The sequence below is a fragment of the Anabrus simplex genome, chromosome 11, assembly GCF_040414725.1.
Source record: "Anabrus simplex isolate iqAnaSimp1 chromosome 11, ASM4041472v1, whole genome shotgun sequence".
Taxonomy (NCBI): domain Eukaryota; kingdom Metazoa; phylum Arthropoda; class Insecta; order Orthoptera; family Tettigoniidae; genus Anabrus; species Anabrus simplex.
The window spans coordinates 9,088,907-9,109,972 of NC_090275.1; positions in this window are offsets into that span (position 1 = coordinate 9,088,907).

Consider the following 21,066-nt stretch of genomic DNA (forward strand, 5'->3'; position numbering starts at 1 on the left):
TTTTTGAAGCAAGTAAACACCAGAATAATCGAAAGGCACACGCCAGATGAAGTGTAAAAATTTAGCAGAGCACCAAGCTACAAATTTATTAATATGTTACTAGAGGTACGAAAGGTAGACGAAAAGAAGGAAAAATCGGGAAAGAGATTCAAGCAGGGAAAGGGAATTGACCAGGGTACGATGTCCGCTCCAAACGAGAGAAAAGGTTCCAGTACAACTGTTCAAAACTTGAAGCCCAGCACGCTTCCTCCTTCATATTTCCATCATAAAGTCAAAGTCAATACCTTGGCATCGTGAAATTTCGCTGTGTCCTGAAGGGACGATAGTTCAATATCGAAGCGTTATTCAAGCCCATATGATGAATGGGAGGGCGAAATTAAAATGAATGGTAAATGATTACAGTAAAAATCTGCTCACCCAACACGTAACGGAGAACCAAGTAAAGTCCAAATGCACTCGGACCAGCCGGTGCAGGGCTTGAGCTCCCACTGCCGATTACAACACCAAGTCACACCTGATCGCCGGACAGGAGAAAGCGGCGAGTATATATACACGGAGCGAAGCGAGCTCGAGAACACACTAGAACTAGGTGACGTCACGGAGATTGCGCGTGGCGGTGTAGCAGATGAAGCAGTGGTGAGACAGCATAGCAAAGAGAAGGTTCATAGAGCAGCGCAATATAGTGTGCACTAAATCAAGACGGAGAAGCAGCCATAAGGTAGGCGAAGTTGAGCTCGTAACACTACTGATATTGTTTCCATTCTACACCCTAAATTTGAATTGGCGAGGGTGAGGGGTTCGGCGGCCGTGGCCCAGCATTCGCCTTAGTGTAGGAGAAAACCATTCTCAAGACCGCCGACGGCGAAGACCAGCCCTTCGTCTCCCGAATACAGAGTACCAGAGACCCCTCCTCTGCTCGGTTGGCGGGTCGGAGAGCAGTACCACAAGCCTCCTATAAATGACAACGCAGTGACAGTGCACTAGGCGAGATATGTACATAGACTTGAGTAAATGCCTGCCTCTGTCTTTTGTATCATAAAGTAAGCTCCGAGAAGGAAACCATCATTTAATTTCCACGACTGGAAATGCTACAAAGCATCAAGCTCTTGTTTTTTAATCTCTTCTATTTTATATACATCTGTGCTGTTTGTAAATCACCTGCATTGTTTCATTAAGCAAATAGGCTACAATAAAGCATTTTATTCCCCTTCGATTTCTATAAGCAAAATTTATTGTCATTGTTGATCTTTAAGTGCTACTCAACGTGAAAAATCATCAAAATAATCCTATTTTTGTATTTTCACTTATTTTAATAGAATAAGCTCTTCTGTGTCCAAAAATATGTCTAACAAGGATTTATTTTAAATAGTTATTTAAATAAGCCGACGCCCCTGCTGTCCCCAATGTTACATAAGTGACATGTATTAATCTTTAGCTACACTTTCGTCGGCAACCAAGTCAGTAAACTTCTAAAATGTACAAGGAAGATCTGCAAAGAGTGTATTTTCCCCTAAAACATGACTAGTATGGCACCAACACCTCCGAACTTTTTACGGAAAAGAGTTTTTCTATGAGAGCCCGTTTTAGGGTACTATACTTTCTGGATACACATGTAAATTTTAATTATAAGTACTACTGTAGTATCATTAACTAGTACAAACAAGAATTACAGTTCCTAGAGTAATATCTTCTGCGAAAATTATAACTAAAATCGTGGAAGAAAATTTAATTTTACATTACATTTCTTGTTATTTGCAACCCTGTTGATGAAATAAGGAGATAAAATGTTGATGATATGCACGCATTTTTGTCTAGAAAGATGAGTGTCCGGAATGTTGAAACGATTTCAAGTTGGACTGGTAACTTGTTAATGAAGAACAAGGGGATAGAATAAAAGCTGCCACATTAATTTCGTTAAACAAGAGGTAATACATTACAAGTTTTGTTAACCCGTTACGTTTCAATAGTAGTGTTTTGTTAATATCGACCATAAGTAAAGAACTGCCATCACTTCTGCTAAAAGCACCGCTTGCTCGATATGCATCCGATTGCAGCCATTGGATGCATATCGAGCAGGCGGTGGTAAAAGTTACTGATTAATTTCATCACATTCCGCCTATGGCGTTACAATCACTATGACGCCACGACACTAGTCGTCTGACTTCAAGTTGGCCATGACAATGAGCAAAGGTTAGTAGTCTTGGAACAAACAGATTCTGATATATGAAACTACAAAGGGGGTTGATGAGGGCTTAAAAACACACAAGTTGTATGTTTAGATGCCATTTAATTACTGGTCTGTTTAGTAACCTTTGGGTGAGGGCAGCTATGCCTTGAAGACTCTCTTTCTATAGTATCAAGCGTGTGTTACGCGGTTTAGCATACGTAGTTTTGGAGTGTGGATTCGAGAGAGTGTGAGTTGGACGTTTCACATATTCACAGCAGTCAAATGCTGAGACTGTACATAAATTAAGTACTCTGTCGCCTCCTCCCCAGTCGTAGTCCTTTCGTATCCCTGCGTCACCATAAGATCTGTCTGCGGGTGCGATGTAAAACAAACAGTAAGGCGGTGGTAGTGATTACTGTTTTAAGAGGAAGTATAACTGGGCAACCATCCTTTATTAACACTAATCGGAAGGAAAATGGAGGAGGTGCGATAGTCCCTTGAGCGAAAGTGTCGGCAAAAGATAGACAAGAGCCATGAAGGGCGTGTAAATGAAAGACTCCCTAGTCCTCGTAAACTTAATACCATCTGAGTCGGAAAAGAACAAGAGTTGACCAAGCGAGATCAGATACTGAGGAGCCTGGCAGAAGTAACTGGAAATAATGCCACACTCAGCTAACCAACACTCCCAAGATGAAAGCCTCGGACTGCCCTTCTAGTCGCCTCTTACGACAGCTGGGGATTCCCGCCCCCACCCACAGAGGGAAACAAAAAGTAAAACAATCTTTGTCAAGTTTAAGCATTCAATAAGGACGTGATCTTTGCTGAGACACAAAGCACTACGTTAGTAGGAGCGATTCTGGTCCGAGTTCTTGGCAGTATAATGTATCTGCTGTATCTAGATGGTACTGAACTGAATGCAATTGTTTGTTAATCCAGGTCTGTCCAGTCTAGAGGGGCTTTACCTACCTCCGTGTCTCCGAGATAAGACGCGACCTACTTCCAGAGCCAGCACACACGGGCAATAGAATAAAGTAGAGAGATGTTCAAAGCACCGCCAGCAAAGTGACAGACTTTTTGTTCCTGACCGTACAGAGCCGTAGGATGTTCTCGTTTGCTGAGAAAGACGTCTAGGCGATGCGTGATGTCATCTACAACTACTCCCTGTCTCCCGAGATTTGGTAACGTAATGATGATGATTGTTGTTGTTTAAAGGGGCCTAACTGCTAGACCATCGGCCCCTAATGGTGTGAGGTGCAACGAAATTAAAATTAAAGCTTCAAAATGCGTATATTGATTAGAATCTAAAACGAATGGTGATGAAAAAAGATTATGAAACAAAAACAATTAGGGGATCCAATTCACAATGCTTTAATTTCTGGGATGATACATATTATCTAAAAGGGTCCAAAATCCAGGTCACCGACCCCTCATAATGGTACTAATCACGGGTCAAGCAGAACCATGGTGTTCCTCGTATAGTGGTACTAATCACAGGTAATGTAGACTCATGGTATGTCTCACGTAATGGCACCACTCACATGTAACACAAACCAATGGTGTTTCGCACATAAGGGTATTACTCACAAGCAAAGCAGACCCATGGTGTTCCTCACATAGTGGTACTAATCATAGCCACAATGTATCACACATTATGGTAACGCCAACGCACGCTCTGAAATTTAAAACCCCTGCTCCCCTATATTCGACAGGCAGGGGATAAACTACATGTATTCTACCACCCCCACCCACAGGGGGTATCACTAAATATCTTTGTCCGTAGAGTTCACATCCACTACATATAACTTATCTGAAGCAGAATTCACAAGCATCAAGGCCTATAAATTCAATTGAATGGACTTCAATGCAGTTTTCATGTACGCTAATTTCGATATAACATGTCATCGTGTTCAGTAAATACTCCATAATATTTGTGTTTTTAAAATGTCAATGCATAATTTAATTCACTTGAAAGCTTTGTCAATCTAGGCAACCTTCAATTATGGGGAAAACAGGATACAGTTTATTCGGCGGCTATATAACGAGAGTTCCAGAATGTATTTAGAGAATTGTTTATTTTGACTATTTAGTTAACGCCTGCAATATTAAGCGAGTAATTATAATAAAAGTACTGAACGCTGCTCTCAATTTGTTCGCTTCCTACCTCCATAACCGACGATAGTGTGTTGTCATGAATGATAAGAGAACGGAGTGGAAGTACAAAGTTAATGGTGTGCCACAAGGTTCTATACTCGGCCCCCTGTTATTTATTTTATATTTGAATGACATCTCTTCTAAGTTGAAAAACTGCAACTACCATCTCTATGCCGACGACCTTCAAATTTACTGCCACACAAAAGTGAATGACATCAATGCAGCTATTGAAAATATGAACCGAAACTTAGAGCAGATCAGCTGTTATGCAGCCGAGAATTCTCTCTGCATCAACCCAACGAAAACACAAGCTATCATACTAGGGCAGAGAAAACTGCTTGCCCATTTACACAGTCTACAAATTCCAGTCATTCAATTAAATGGCGTTGCTATCCCATTCTGTAAATCAGTAAAAAGCCTTGGAGTCACTATAAATGAAACTTTAAACTGGGATGAGCATGTCACTAACGTATGCAGAAAAGTTCATTCATCACTTCATCCCCTTAAGATTCACCAGACCGTATTACCTCTCAACTTAAAAATAAAACTGGTTCAGACATTGATACTTCCAATTTTTAACTATTGTGATGTTGTGTTGTTGGATGCTACCAGTGAACAAAATAGGAAAAATAGGAAATTGCAGAGAGCTTTAAAACCCTGCATTTTTTTCATTGAATTTTGCCTCGCATGTATCCCCTTTTTATGCACAACTTTCTTGATTAAAAGTAGAGCAGCAGAGAAATTACCATGTATCAACCCTTACCTATCGACTCTTGACTGCAAATATACCTGAATATCTCTCCAGTAATTTCCGTTTTCTATCTTCCTTTCATGACCGTGACACGCGATCTGGGTCAACAATGGCAATACCTCCACATCATACATCTGCCTTCAGTAATTCTTTCCTTGTGTCGGGCGCTAGAATATGGAATGCTTTACCCCCTGAAATTAGAAATTGTTCCTCATTAATTACCTTCAAAATAAAACTGGTTCAGACATTGATACTTCCAATTTTTAACTATTGTGATGTTGTGTTGTTGGATGCTACCAGTGAACAAAATAGGAAATTGCAGAGAGCTTTAAAACCCTGCATTTTTTTCATTGAATTTTGCCTCGCATGTATCCCCTTTTTATGCACAACTTTCTTGATTAAAAGTAGAGCAGCAGAGAAATTACCATGTATCAACCCTTACCTATCGACTCTTGACTGCAAATATACCTGAATATCTCTCCAGTAATTTCCGTTTTCTATCTTCCTTTCATGACCGTGACACGCGATCTGGGTCAACAATGGCAATACCTCCACATCATACATCTGCCTTCAGTAATTCTTTCCTTGTGTCGGGCGCTAGAATATGGAATGCTTTACCCCCTGAAATTAGAAATTGTTCCTCATTAATTACCTTCAAAAGACAGTCTAAAGATTTGCTCTTGAATACGTAGGCTATATCATGTAGTTATGTGTGAATGTGTGAGTGAATGTTTGGAGAAAATAGTTCCGAAAAGTTTACTTAAATTACTGTTATATTATATGAATTCCTCCTAGAGTAGTTAATGAATTTATTTTTCTAATTTTAGACTTAGGATGTAATCTTTTAGTTTTAGTCTATATTAAGTTATATCATTATTATTATATTATATACAGTGTGTTAAGTTTGAATATTAAGTTTGTATTCAGTATTAAGCCACATAATGTGGTTAAGTGTAAGAGAGGGCCAAGAGGCTTAACTTCGCCATAAATAAATAAATAAATAAATAAATAAATAAATAAATAAATAAATAAATAAATAAATAACAAATCAAATACATAATCTATACAGAGAACACAATTTTCAGCACGGTAATACAGTAAGTAGACTGTACTCCTTCACATTTTCACTTAAACGCTTTGCGTCACAGTCTACAAATATGTCGCTTGTCGGCTTCATGAGAATGAATGGTTGGCTAGTAACTGGAGCCAAGAGCTAAATAGTGCACGTAGTCAAAGCCCCCTGTGTGAAGCGGTTCTCGGGCAGGATGGGCAGCACTGTTATAGTTATTTACACCGAAAGTGATAGTTTACGTTACGAGTGAGATGTTTACGGAATTTCGAAACGAATAACGTTAGCTTGGCTCTTGTGAACAACATTTTATTTCATTCCATGGTGAATTTACTTTAAATTATGGGTTTGTAATTATAAATGAGGATGGTGTTTCCACTTCCAAAAAATAAATCACTATTTCGTCCTCATGCATTGCAGTAGTTGAATATCGCCATAAGCAATCCAGACCATAAAGATGTAATTCCTTAAAAGTTGTACCAAATTTGATCATGGGTACTTTCCGTGTCCTTTCAATGTTGAGAACATTTCTTAGCAGAGGAAAACATTAAAATTAAGCAACTTCCCTCAATTATTCCGAAAGTTATAATACGTAAGTAACCCGAAAAAGTTTCAAATTGTGAGTTCTGGATAGCTATATCAAACTAACAAAACCAATTTGGAAAAATCAGCTAAATTCAGTTCCGGAATAAGCCTAAAATCGCTTGTTTCCTTACTAGTTTATTTTTGTATTCAAATCGTAGCTAAATTAACTTATTTACATAATTATTTCTGTAATGCGTTCCTTGGTTCAATAAACTCAGACTGTCCACACCGAATGTAGTTATGAGGGCTTGAGTGAAACTCTGCATTGACTCACAAAGGCTCGTAGTGATAGAAAAAGGTAAACTGCCAATCTAATGAACCGGATAACGATGATTAAGAAAATTATTGTGATTTTTAGAAATAAATAAAGAATATATTCTCGTACTTTATTACATTATATTTACCTAAAATTCGTAGTTAATATCCCTAGGATATTTTCAACAATGAGTTGCAGGAGCTAGAAATGTGAATTCTTGCACTTTTGCCACAACTTTGTCAAGGTGGAAATAGCACCAAACTCTGGAATAATTTTGATTTTCTGCCAGGCAAATCGTCGTGTTTGATCCATGAATTGATGTTTTGTTGTTCGTGCCTTGCTATTAACGATGTAAGAGGTGCGCGTATGTTGTAATAAAACATGAAAGCTAATGCTATTTTAAACGGCGAACATTCCACTAAGCTACCAGAGTCGTAAACATGGTTCTCTGCTCCTGGATTAATGAACGTAATATGAACTTTATGATGGTATTTATCTGTTGGAAATGCATTAGCCATTATTGTGTTGGCGGCAGGTTACTGGAGGGACAGTTCAAGAAGGTTAAGTTCGGTGTTTCATGATCTCTCTTCCTATTCGTGTTTAAGTTAGTCTGAAGTGGAATTCAACTAATCAGAAATGAAAGGGCGTACAGCTTTTAGTGCCGGGAGTGTCCGAGGACAAGTTCGGCTCGCCAGATGCAGGTCTTTCGATTTGACTCCCGTAGGCGACCTGCGTGTCGTGATGAGGATGAAAAGATGATGAAGACGACACATACACCCAGTCCCCGTGCCAGCGAAATTAACCAATTATGGTTAAAATTCCCGACCCTGCCGGAATCGAACCCGGGACCATGTGACCAAAGGCCAGCACGCTAACCATTTAGCCATGGATCCGGACAACCAGTCACAGACGATTTCTAATAAACTAGTGTGGAAAGTAACGCCAGTACGGAAAAGTGCCATTTTCCGTACTCTTTTGAGTGCGGAAATAAGGCAATTACGTCACAGTACGGAATGAGACGTAGCAGTCTGCCGAATGAACTGGATCATTATAATGACCTTCGAGAAAAAACGAAGTAAGCAAATGAGTTACTGTATTTCAATCCTGCCCATAATTCGTAGGCGGGCAGTTCTTGAGGCCATGGGTTTGAGAAATTGTATTTACAGAAATATTTAATGTATGTGTTGTAAATACGTAATGGACAGTTATGGAATGTCCTGGCGCAAGCACCACAGCAATCCCAAATGGACCCACTTCCCGCCCACCCATAGTTCACCCTGGTATCTCCCGTTTATTGTCAAAAAACGTTTACATTTGATACACTTACGATACCATAGAAGATGGGAAGCAAAATGTAAATATATGTACAATTGTTATAGACAGTGCGTATTTACATATTTATTTAGCATTCTTATTATTGATTATGGTATACTGAAGAAATTGTTCATTATTCTGATTATGATGATGATGGTGATGATGCTGATGATGATTAAAGAAGCCAAACATCTAGGTCATCGGCCCGTAATCGTACGAACTGTAATGCCAATTTAAAAGTCCAAAATTCAACCACTGACCAAAATTCAAAACATGACGATCAAGAATGACTAGATGAACATGAATTAAAAATAATCAGCGAATCCAACTCACAAAACTGAAAGTTAAAACTAATTCCAAAATCGGTCAACTGACTACAATTCAAAAAGAAAACTATGAACAATGATTATTAACTTAAAAGAATCAGTAGATCCGACCCGCAATGTCCCACATTCCCAGAAACTGTCTTAAAACAATAGTATTACTGACCAAAGGACTGCTTCCAAAACACAATCCGGTTGTCTAAACGGGTCCAAAATCCAGGACAACGGCCCCTCATAATGGTACTTATTGCTAGAACCATGGTATTTCGCATGTAATGGTACTAATAAAAAGAAACGTAGAATCACGGTGTTCCACACATTATGGTACTACTCACAAGTAATGTTCCTCGCACAGGTAACGCAGACCCATGGCGTCGCTCATATAGTGGTACTGTAAACCTACAGTTAACCACTCTCTGCTGCTAATAATCACAAAGATATTGTGTACCTACAGTAACATAGTGGTACTAGTCGCAAGTAAAGGCGACCCATGGTGTTCCCTGCCAGATGGTACTAATCACGAGTAGTTTCATGGTTCTAATTCAATCATCCCTTGGTCGCTCGTTTTAGTCGCCTCTTACGACCGGCAGGGGGTACCGTGGTTTATTCTTCGTCTGTGACCTCCGCCCACAGGGGGTTTCATTGTTCTGAGTAAGTAAGGGGTTGTTTGAAATCTTACGGTTGTGATAGGCCGTTCTTGGGTCATTGTATTTAGAAAATTTACTGTTTAGGAATTTCAAGTTTAGGAAAGTGTGTGTTGTACATACGTAGTTTAAAACTGGCGGATGTTCTGGCGCAGGAATAACAGGGATACGAAGGCGTCGTACTTCATTTCCGCTGCTCCTCGATTATTTCTTTCAAGAGAACATTACACAGAATGATTGCAAGTTTACCGAGTGGGTAAATAATATAAATGAAAATAACAAAGTCCGCCTCTGTGGTGTAGTGGTTAGCGTGATTAGCTGCCACCCCCGGCTCTGCCACGAAATTTGAAAAGTGGTAAAACGGGGTCCACTCAGCCTCGAGAGGTCAACTGAGTAGAGGTGGATTCGATTCCCACCTCAGCCATCCTGGAAGTGGTTTTCCGTGGTTTCCCACTTCTCCTCCAGGCGAATGCCGGGATGGTACCTAACATGAGGCCACGGCCGCTTCCTTCCCTCTTCCTTGCCTATCCCTTCCAATCTTCCCATCCCTCCACAAGGCCCCTGTTCAGCATAGCAGGTGAGGCCGCCTGGGCGAGGTACTGGTCATTCTCCCCAGTTGTATGCCCGACCAAGAGTCTGAAGCTCCAGGACACTGCCCTTGAGGCGGTAGAGGTGGGATTCCTCGCTGTGCCCGAGGGAAAAACCGACCCTGGAGGGTAAACAGATGATGATGATGATAATGAAAATAGTAAAAGTATTTCTTGTATTACTGTTCAGCACTTCATAATATCTAATCAAGAACACATTTAAAGGTATTAAGGGCGACACCTACTATCCAGAAGGAAAACAAGTGAACTATTAGTAGAGATATGCCAGAAGTAGATAGGCCGTGTGGTTCGCTCCCCAAACATTCATCAGCGCACGTCCTCGGAGCAGTTCTTTGGGACCAAAATTCGATTTGCGGGAGCGGCGAAGGTGAGATAGAGGGGGCTGCAGTATGCCGGGCACGTTCTCGCCAGATTGCGCGTCCCACCGCCAGGGGCGCTGTCGGAGCTGGAAATGAGGAGGGTGAAAGGAAAAGTAGAAGAGGAAGAAGAACACGAAGAATGGTAATAATTCAGCGAAGTTGGGAAGAAAAGGGATGGAGATAGAAAATAAAACTTCTGTAGAAGAGTGAGTAGGTGGAGGAGGAGGAGGAGGGTGGGAGGGTACATGAAAATGGTGCGAATGAGTTTCGCGGAGGTGAAGGCGAGACAAAGGGAGAACAAGAGGAGAGAATCTTCCAACAGTCCTGACATTCGCTCGTCATACAAGAGTAAACAACATCCCTGTACTAGTGATGGGATAATCGAATAACCTCCATCCGATTATTTAGATAAGCGAATAAATAATTGAATAAAATAATCAGATGTGTTTCAAATATCATTTGGTTGTATCGTATAGAATATTCGGATGCATCATAAATCAATTTTTCGATTTAAGTGTGTTGGATGGATAATCAATTGAAATAAGCGAACAGATGAACTCTTATGAAAAACAGAACAAAATGGCCGTCTCATCAAGAATTGTTAACACTAACAAAGTGTTAATACTTCTGTTGGATTAACATTTTGTTTATTTATTCATTAATTCATTCCGTAATTTCTGTCTGTTGAAGAAACTGGGCCTACAGTACATATTAGTCATGACAAACATACAGGAACACAACGTATCATCATACCACATGAATATATTAATAATTATTATCTAAATAATAATAATAATAATAATAATAATAATAATAATAATAATAATAATAATAATAATAATAATAATAATAATAATAATCCCAAATATAATATTTTAACGTCCCACTAAACTACTTTTTAAATTTTAATTTTCGGAACTCCAAAGTAGTTTTTACGTATAAGTAAATTTACCGACATGAGACTGACGTTCAAATACCACGGGATTGAGCCAGGATCGAACCTGCCAACATGGGATCACAAAGCCAGCGCTCTACCATCTGAGCCACTCAGCCCGATGTTGACAATAAAGCTCTTGAGACAGTACTGAAGGAGCGTGTGTGCAGATGTGTTCCCATTGTTAACGTACCCTGTAGAGTTCAGAAAATGAATCCTTACATGGAAATAAAGCGGTACCGGACGCTTGCATATACAGTATATTATCCGAAAATTTGTGTAAGTAACGCGACAAAATGTGTGACGGATGTGACGTCACAATAGTCCCTGCTGTGGTCGCCAAAGATTCTGTTCTTGATACAACATTGAGAGTGACATGATAATTAGCTTTTCGTGAAGGGGAACGTTATTTTCACGTGGCACAGACACAAGTAAGTCTTATGACGACGACGGACGGGAAAGGGCTAGGAATAGGCCGGAAGGGTCCGTGGCCATAATTTATATAGGAGACCATGCAACACCATCTTCAGGGCTGCCGACAGTGGGATTCGAACCCACTATATCGCGAATATAAGCTGACAGTTACGTGTTCAAATCGCGCAGCCACCCGCTTGGTTAACATATTTTCTTCTTCTACGTGATAGGAATGTTCATCCCATGATCTACAGAGGAGCTGCTGTTTCCCAACCAGTAGACAGTATGAGCCATCAACACCCCGCATGAAACTTTTGTACGTCCAAATTTTGTGCCGTTCTTCTACGGAGTCGGATATGAAGTGAGATGAATCTTTATAGCGAGATTTTATGACTGGATGCCCTTCTCGACGTCAACCTCGTCAGAGGAGTTAATGAGATGAAATGGATGACGTGATTTATGATACTAGGAAAGTAGAGGGTGAAACCCGGTGCTGGCACATAGCCTACTCCTGTCGAATAACACCGAAAGTCTGTTCAAGGCTTAACGTCGCCATCCGACGGAAGGATCACGATCAACAGCGACATATGAGCAGTGCGGAGAGGTTTCGAATTTTATGCAGGCTTTTACCACGTAATCTAGTAATTAAAAATTGTATACCACCACCTCCCCTGCCGTGGCGGAAACATTTTGATCGTTCCTAGGAGTAACATTTTGAAATAAGGAATTCAGCCTCGTTACTTGTACGTTTAGCATTCTCTGTCTTTTATAAAGTTGTTATTAAGCATTTTATACAGCTTTGGAGAAAAGCATAAACATTGAGTTAATTCTGATAAACAGAGGACGGTTTTGATAAAATGAATATGAAATAAAAATCACATTTGCATAGCGATAACAATACAAAAAAATTCGTGAATAATAAAATTACAAATTTTTGATAACACAGAAAAACGAACTAATTTATGCTGTTGCAAAATGATAAAGAGTTCTTTTAGAGGAAAATATCCTACGATATCAGGTTCGAACCCACGATCTTGCGATCTATAGAGGAGCTGCTGATAATCTTGCTGTTTCCCGACCAGTAGGCAGTATCGATCTGTTGCTCGCTTTATGAGGCAGAGTTCAAACGCGGCGTGGCGGCATGGTCGTCAGTGATTTGTTTATGTATGAGGCCTGCCTGGAAACCCGAGCCTTTGTGTCCGACGAGCTTATTTATTGTAACACTACGTCTCCGGAGTGGTAACCTTATGTAAATTCACTTCTTAACTAATAGGATCGCCTCTCTGGACCAAGACACTGCACTTCATCTTCTGAGTAAACTATATTATCATCGATACAGGAACTCGCCCGTCCTCCGCTTGAGCTGGACCACAAACTTGGCTGAATGATCAACTAACATGTCCGTAATTTAATGGCAATAATCAACTTTACCGTAAAATGAACGGCAATGTTATAATTAGGCCTCAGATTTCAAGTAGGCCAACCTAACAACTCTGGAAATATGCATGGACTTACATTCTAAAAAACACAAGTGAGAGATGATATATTTAACTAGGATTTCAGCCTTCTTACTTGTACGTTTAGCATTCTCTGGCTTTTTTTCTGTCATATCTATCAACGTGTACTTAACCAAATTTTAACTGGTTGACCATGGTTTGTTTCTGTTGTAGCGGTTGCTTCTCAGTAGCAATGTCTTTAGAAAATGGAGATCGATCATTGCAGGACTAACACTGAGTTCTCTGTGGAGAAAACAGAAACCTTTTCCCTTTGCGAAAAGCTAATGATCATAAACATATCTTTCAATAGATGAAACTCAAATACTGATAACGAACTTGTAGCTGCAGCATCTTTGGCGACCAAGGCCTAATGTGACGTCACTGACGGTACACTTTCTAGTTCAACACACACTATTTGTTCAACTCCACAGCCGCAGCATCTTTGGCGACCAAGGCCTAATGTGACGTCACTGACGGTACACTTTCTAGTTCAACACACACTATTTATTAAACTCCACAGCCGCAGCATCTTTGGCGACCAAGGCCTAATGTGACGTCACTGACGGTACACTTTCTAGTTCAACACACTCTATTTATTAAACTCCACAGCCGCAGCATCTTTGGCGACCAAGGCCTAATGTGACGTCACTTCCGTCACACATTTTGTCGCATTACGTTACACAAATTTTCGGATGGCCCACAGCCATAAGACATATTTATACGCAAAGGTGCGGAAACTCTTATTTCCATGTTAGAACTCTACATTAACAATTAAAGATCAGATTTTGTTACGTCGGAAGTTTCTCAGTCCTTCACCGTACGAGCGTTTTCCAAGGACGTGAGCTTGAAAATATGACGTAAAAGAAATTTAATATTGTCCAAAAATCGCTCAGGAATGCTTTTTATTCAGACTAACAGCAAACTGGTCACATTGTCACTTCGTTTCTATTTTAACAATTTATGCTTATGTTAGGCTAAATGTTAGGAATATAATACAAATGATTCACGTAATGTAACTTTATTTCAGGATCTTGGAGTTTTATACAACAAATATAATTTTGCTTATGTTTGCCTTTTTCAATGAATAATGCGTAAAAGTGCCTATCCTGTTTCCTTTTTACGAAATTAACTTCGACTACCCGGTTCTGGGCAAGGCCAAGCTGATTACATATACGAAACCACCTAAGCAGGCCTTCCTGCACATCAAAAACACAATTGTTCAGCAAGTGCCGCCTTCAAATATGTTGGGACTGTAGTGACTGAGCATTGCGATACCAAGAATTAAATCTTATCCAGGATTGGGGAAGCCAAAATGTGTTCAACAGTGGGAGAGCCCTACTCACCAGTAGAGATCAGCTCCGAGTTTGAATGTTCCGATGGTATATTTTCCCACCCTTGTCTATGTACGCTCAGCCGTTAGCTGGAGATGCGGATTGAAGTTTTCGAAATATACTGTACTTGTACAGAAGAATGCTTTGAATGTCCTCGACAGAGAGGAAGACCAATGAGCTTGTTAAACTAGAAAAAAAGCTTCTAAAACAGCCAAGGAACGAAGCTCATGTTCATCGTGAGAGGTGAAATGAAATTTCGTATAGCTTGTAGTGCCGGGAGTGTCCGAGGACATATTAGGCTCACCAGGTGCAGGTCTTTTGGTTTGACGCCCGTACAGGTGAGCGGTATGAACTTCTCCAATCATCATCGACGAACAAATTTAAGGAAAATGACCTGTGGGGGACGGACTTGCAGCGCTGGTATGGGCGAACCTCCATTGAAACCTTTCGAGCTGCTGCTTCAGGAGTTATCATAATCAACTGGACCGTCAACCTTCGCAGGGAGAAGAACAACCCTGTTCTTGAAGGCAGGATGGCACCGTCATATTCGAAGGGACGTTGGCCAATCAATCCATTACTGATCTGCATTTAGGGCAGTCGCCCAGGTGGCAGATTTCCTATCTGTTGTTTTCCTAGCCTATTCTTAAATGATTTCAATGACATTGGAAATTTATTGAACATTTCCCTTGGTAAGTTTTTCCAATCCTTAACTCCCCTTTCTATAAATCAACATTTGCCCCAATTTGTCCTCTTGTATTCCAACTTTATCTTCATATTGTGATCTTTCCTACTTTAAAAGACGCCACTCAAACTTATTCGTCTACTAATGTCATTCTACGCCATTTCTCCGCTGACAGCTCGGAACATACCACTTTTTTTTTTTTTTTGCTAGTTGTTTTACGTCGCACCGACACAGACAGGTCTTACGGCGACGATGGGACAGGAAAGGGCTAGGAGTGGGAAGGAAGCGGCCGTGGCCTTAATTAAGGTACAGCCCCAGCATTTGCCTGGTGTGAAAATGGGAAACCACGGAAAACCATTTTCAGGGCTGCCGACAGTGGGGTTCGAACCTACTATCTCCCGAATACTGGATACTGGCCGCACTTAAGCGACTGCAGCTATCGAGCTCGGTATACCACTTTTTAGTCGTATTCTATTTTTATCCTACAACACCCTAACAGATAAAAACTACTGTTAATTACTGAATACCGAAAGGAATACACAAAAATTACACAATTATATACTGCAGTTAAGCCTGTCCTAATTAAAACAACAGAATTTTAATAAGAGAGTTTCTACAGATACCTCTACTATACTACACAAAAATTTTACAATAATAAAGCACGCCTATTTCTAATAAGATATTACTCGTATACTATTGTACGGTACACTACCATAATTTTAAAATACGTTCGGACGTATCCTAATTACAATACCGGTACCGTGATGTGACCGTTCATCACCATGCCATAGGCATGTTAGGAGGTCTAGTCAATTATATATGCCGTTTTCCGCAACATTCTGTGACATATAATGTAGTAATTAGCAGTCTACATGCCGAACCGGGATGTGATTTGCGATATCCCAGCCCGAAGGGAGCAGTTTTCTGCGCTGTAACGAGAAAATGATAGCGCATTACCGCTGGACCTTGAAATCGCGCTCTCTTTCCGTGCAAGTGAGGAGGAGAGATGACGCTACGCGTGGAAATGTAGGTTGCTGGAGACTGGGCTGAATTAAGGTGTGTTAACTCTTGATAAATAAATGTTCTTTACTAATTCAACATCGCATTCATTGGTGCCACTTCACTATAATTTACTAAAAAGAGGAAGAAGAAGAACACCTTCACCTGAAATAATTTTTGGAAATTTATGAGTCAGGTCTCATTCGAGCCGATGTATTTAATGCTAATTGTTGATGCATATAAATGCAATACTTGAATAGTGGATCGGTAATGACGCCTGCCATACAGTAGTACGCAGATTAAAGATGACTGCTGAAATCTGATAACGTGTGGAAGAAAGTGGGAGGTCTTGCATGATGAACCATGACGCGTGAATTTCTAAAACGACGCTTTTGAGATTGTGAATGATCCACTGATCGTTTCAGGTTTATATCAGATCAGTAGAAAGTAGGAGTCACGAACTATTTGATTGTTTTCACGTCGCTGAAAGACTCCGATTACCGGACCTTCATTTTGAGCAGGAGCGTGATTTATCCCCCCCCCCCTGACCATTTTGTCCGGATGCTATAAGTAGAACCGGGACCTAGATACAGGATCCCATTGTCATTTGTGTAGCCGCAGTACTCACACGTTAGGAGTGAACTTGGATATCAGTGTATGAAGTGTTGTGTCAAGGAAGAAAAACACATCAGTGCGATGTTAAATATCGCGAAATAAGCCGTGTGGTACAAGATAATGTACAGTATTGATGAATAGATGTCTTATCTCAACTTTTTATATCTTAAATATTAACGACAGTCAGTTGCGGCTCATGATACAATCAAAGGTCAAACACGTCAGGTTGTTTAGAGGTAGTGAACAGCTAATTACGTTCAGTAAAATTAAAGAACTATTCCTAATAAAATTAGCGTCTGCATACTCCATAGACACTCGTGGTGATAGACTGTGTAATTAATGGGGAAATGAACAGTGATTTCTACAAACTTTCCACTATTTGCATTAATCTATTTAAAGTTATTAGTGGAAATTATCACCAGTAGATTCCTTTGAAAGTACATAAACAGTGTTTACTAACTGGTTTCCCATTTTGCCTGTATGTTCGTGAGTGGTCGTCGAACCCCGAGATCTGGAGCCTACAAGAATCGCGCCTAAGTGCCTGCAGTCATTTCTACATGGAACGTCCAGAGACTCAACCAAGAAGACCACAGTTCGAGACATCGATCGTGGTAGGATGACGAGGAACCCAGGACTATCAGAGAGAAGAACACTCATCATGACGGAGTAAAAATCTTCATATTGTGATCTTTCCTACTTTTAAAGACACCATCCAAACTTTTTCGTCTACTGATGTCCTCCCACGCCATCTATCCACTGACAGCCCGGAATATACCACTTAGTCGAGCAGCTCGTCTCCTTTCTCCCAAGTCTTCCCAGCCCAATCTTTGCAACATTTTTGTTACGCTACTCTTTTGTCGGAAATCGCCCAGAACAAATTGAGCTGCTTTTCTTTGGATTTTTTCCAGTTCCTGAATCAAGTAATCCTGGTAAGGGTCCCATACACAGGAACTATATTCTAGTTGGGGTCTTACCAGAGACAAATATGCTCTCTCTTTTACATCCTTACTACAACCCCTAAATACCCTCATAACCATGTGCAGAGATCTGTACCCTTTATTTACAATCATATTTATGTGATTACCCCAATGAAGATCTTTCCTTATATTTATACCTAGGTATTTACAATGATCCCCAAAGGGAATTTCACCCCATCAACGCAGTAATTAAAACTGACAGGACTTTTCCTATTTGTGAAACTCACAACCTGACTTTTATCCCCGTTTATCATCATACCATTGCCTACTGTCCATCTCACAACATTATCGAGGTCATTTTGCAGTTGCTCACAACCTTGTAACTTATTTATTACTCTGTACAGAATAACATCATCTGCGAAAAGCCTTATCTCTGATTCTACTTCTTTACATATATCATTGATATATATAAGAAAACATAAAGGTCCAATAATACTGCCTTGAGGAATTCCCCTCTTAATTTTTATAGAGACAGATAAAGCTTCACCTACTCTAATTCTTTGAGTTCTATTTTCTAGAAACAGAGCCACCCATTCAGTCACTCTTTTGTCAAGTCCAACAGCACTCATTTTTGCCAGTAGTCTCACATGATCTACCCTATCAAATGCCTTAGATAAGTCAATTGCAATACAGTCCAATTGACCTCCTGAATCCAGGATATCTGCTATAACTTGCTGGAATCGTACAAGTTGGGCTTCAGTGGAATAACCTTTCCTAAACCCAAACTGCCTTCTATCAAACCAGTTATTAATTTTGCAAACATGTCTAATATAATCAGAAAGATGCTTTCCCAAAGCTTACATACAATGCATGTCAACTGACTGGCCTGTAATTTTCAGCTTTATGTTTATCACCCTTTCCTTTATAAACAGGGGCTACTATAGCAACTCTCCATTCATTTGGCAAAGTTCCTTCTTGCAAACAATAATCAAACAAGTACTTCAGATATGGTACTATATCCCAACCCATTGCCTTTAGTATATCCCAGAAATCTTATCAATTCCAGCTGCTTTTCTAGTTTTCAACTTTTGTATCTTACTGTAAATGTCATTGCTGTCATAGCTAAATTTTAATACTTCTTTAGTATTAGTCACCTCCTCTATCTGGACATTACGCTTGTAGCCAACAATCTTTACATACTGCTGACTGAATACTTCTGCCTTTTGAAGATCCTCGCATACACACTCCCCTTGTTCATTAATTATTCCTGGAATGTCCTTCTTGGAACCTGTTTCTTCCTTAAAGTACCTATATATACTCTTCCATTTTTCACTAAAATTAGTGTGGCCACCAATTATGCTTGCCATCATGTTATCCTTAGCTGACTTCTTTGCTAGATTCAATTTCCTAGTAAGTTCCTTCAATTTCTCCTTACTTCCACAGCCATTTCTAACTCTATTTCTTTCCAACCTGCGCCTCCTTAGACTCTTTACTTCCCTGTTATAATATAGTGGATCTTTACCATTCCTTACCATCTTTATTCTCCCGTCACCGAGAGAACCGAACGTGATGTAAACAAAGAAAAATGTGTATCCGTATGTATCCATCCGCGGTCTAAACGCTGATTGGAGAATCACTGGGCTACTCCCGGACACATGGCAGGAACCACGTGGGCAGTCTTGAAACTGTCGTTACTTCGCTTGATTGCGGCGATTACATCAGGATTAGCTCTACATAGACTGTTGCCGGATACCACTGACGTCAACATGTACAGTAGTTGACAGACAATTGTGATGCGGATTACGGCACAAATTATACTCACTGTCCGTGAAAAATAAACAACAATGAATGATAAATGGCATCTCGATATTTAACATATCAGAAAAGAAAGGTAGATTTGAATTTATGGCCGAAACGTAAATACGTAATAAATCAATCATAACAGCGCATATAAGTAAAACTTCACACATTTAATATTCTAATCAAGTAAAATTCTAGCGAGGAACTTAGAAGAGGCAATATTAAAACAATAAAATATACAGTACCGGTACTTTACCTAATCAGAATATGATAAAGGACGAACGCCTTCCAAGTAAGCTCTTCTTCGATTTCCCAGGTGTTCTTACCAATCCTTGGTGCAGTCCTTCGCTGCGCGATACTCCACTCCGAAACACAAGTGAACTCAGATGTCAGCTTCGCAAATCCTTTAAAGCTAAATTCGGGTATTTCTTACAAAATTTATGAAACACATTCAATGCAATTGCCTTCTCGCCACTTTTCAAAGGTTTCCCTTTGCGATGCTTAACGAACTCAACTCGATGATCCAAATTGCACAAGAACAAGTACTGTCTCTCTCACTCACTCACGCACTGTACTGCTTGCTTCCTAAGCTCACAGCTTAACAAAATGGCGGGTCATGCATGAGCGAATGCGTCCATTGTGCTCTTCAATTTGAAATGCTTGTTTATATTAAATAACACTGAATACAACAAGTTTTTTGTATATTTCTCCGACTTAAATTATATTTCCGACATTTTGCACCTAGGATCGCATTAGCCATGATGTGGCTAACGAACTAGTTTCATGTCTCCGCGTAGGTGTCCCGTGGCAGCACTAACCAATAAACGTTAACTCAAGCACGTGCTTATGTTTACATCACGACTGGTTCTCTGGGTGAAATCTGTTCTTTTGCTAGTTGTTTTACGTCGCACTGACACAGATAGGTCTTATGGCGACGATGGGATAGGAAAGGGCTAGGAGTGGGAAGGAAGCGGCCGTGGCCTTAATTAAGGTACAGCCCCAGCATTTGCCTGGTGTGAAAATGGGAAACCACGGAAAACCATCTTCAGGGCTGCCGACAGTGGGGTTCGAACCTACTATCTCCCGAATACTGGATACTGGCCGCACTTAAGCGACGCCAGCTATCGAGCTCGGTGGGTGAAATCTGTATAAATGTACAAGCCTATTTTCACATTCCTCAACAATTACTTTAAACCCATCCCAGAGTCTGTTCACAATTCTTTTTTTATCGTTTTCCACCGATCATAGTTACTTATTAAACACTCCTTCATGCCTGTTTTATCAGCCATATGGTACTGCCTAACAGTCCTACTTTTAAGACCTTCCTTTCTTTCATATTTATTTTTAATTACCACAAAAACTGCTTCGTGATCACTAATCCCATCTATTACTTCGGTTTCTCTATAGAGCTCATAGGCCTTTACCAGCACCACATCCAGAATATTCTTCTCTCTAGTTGGTTCCATCACTTTCTGAACTAGGTGCCCTTCCCAAATTAACTTATTTGCCATTTGTTGGTCATGCTTCCTGTCGTTCGCATTACCTTCCCAATTGACATTTGGTAAACTGAGTGACGTCACATTAGTCGTTACCGAACGCCTTGGTCGCCAAAGATCCTGCGGTTGTGGGTTTGTATAAATAGTGTGTGTTG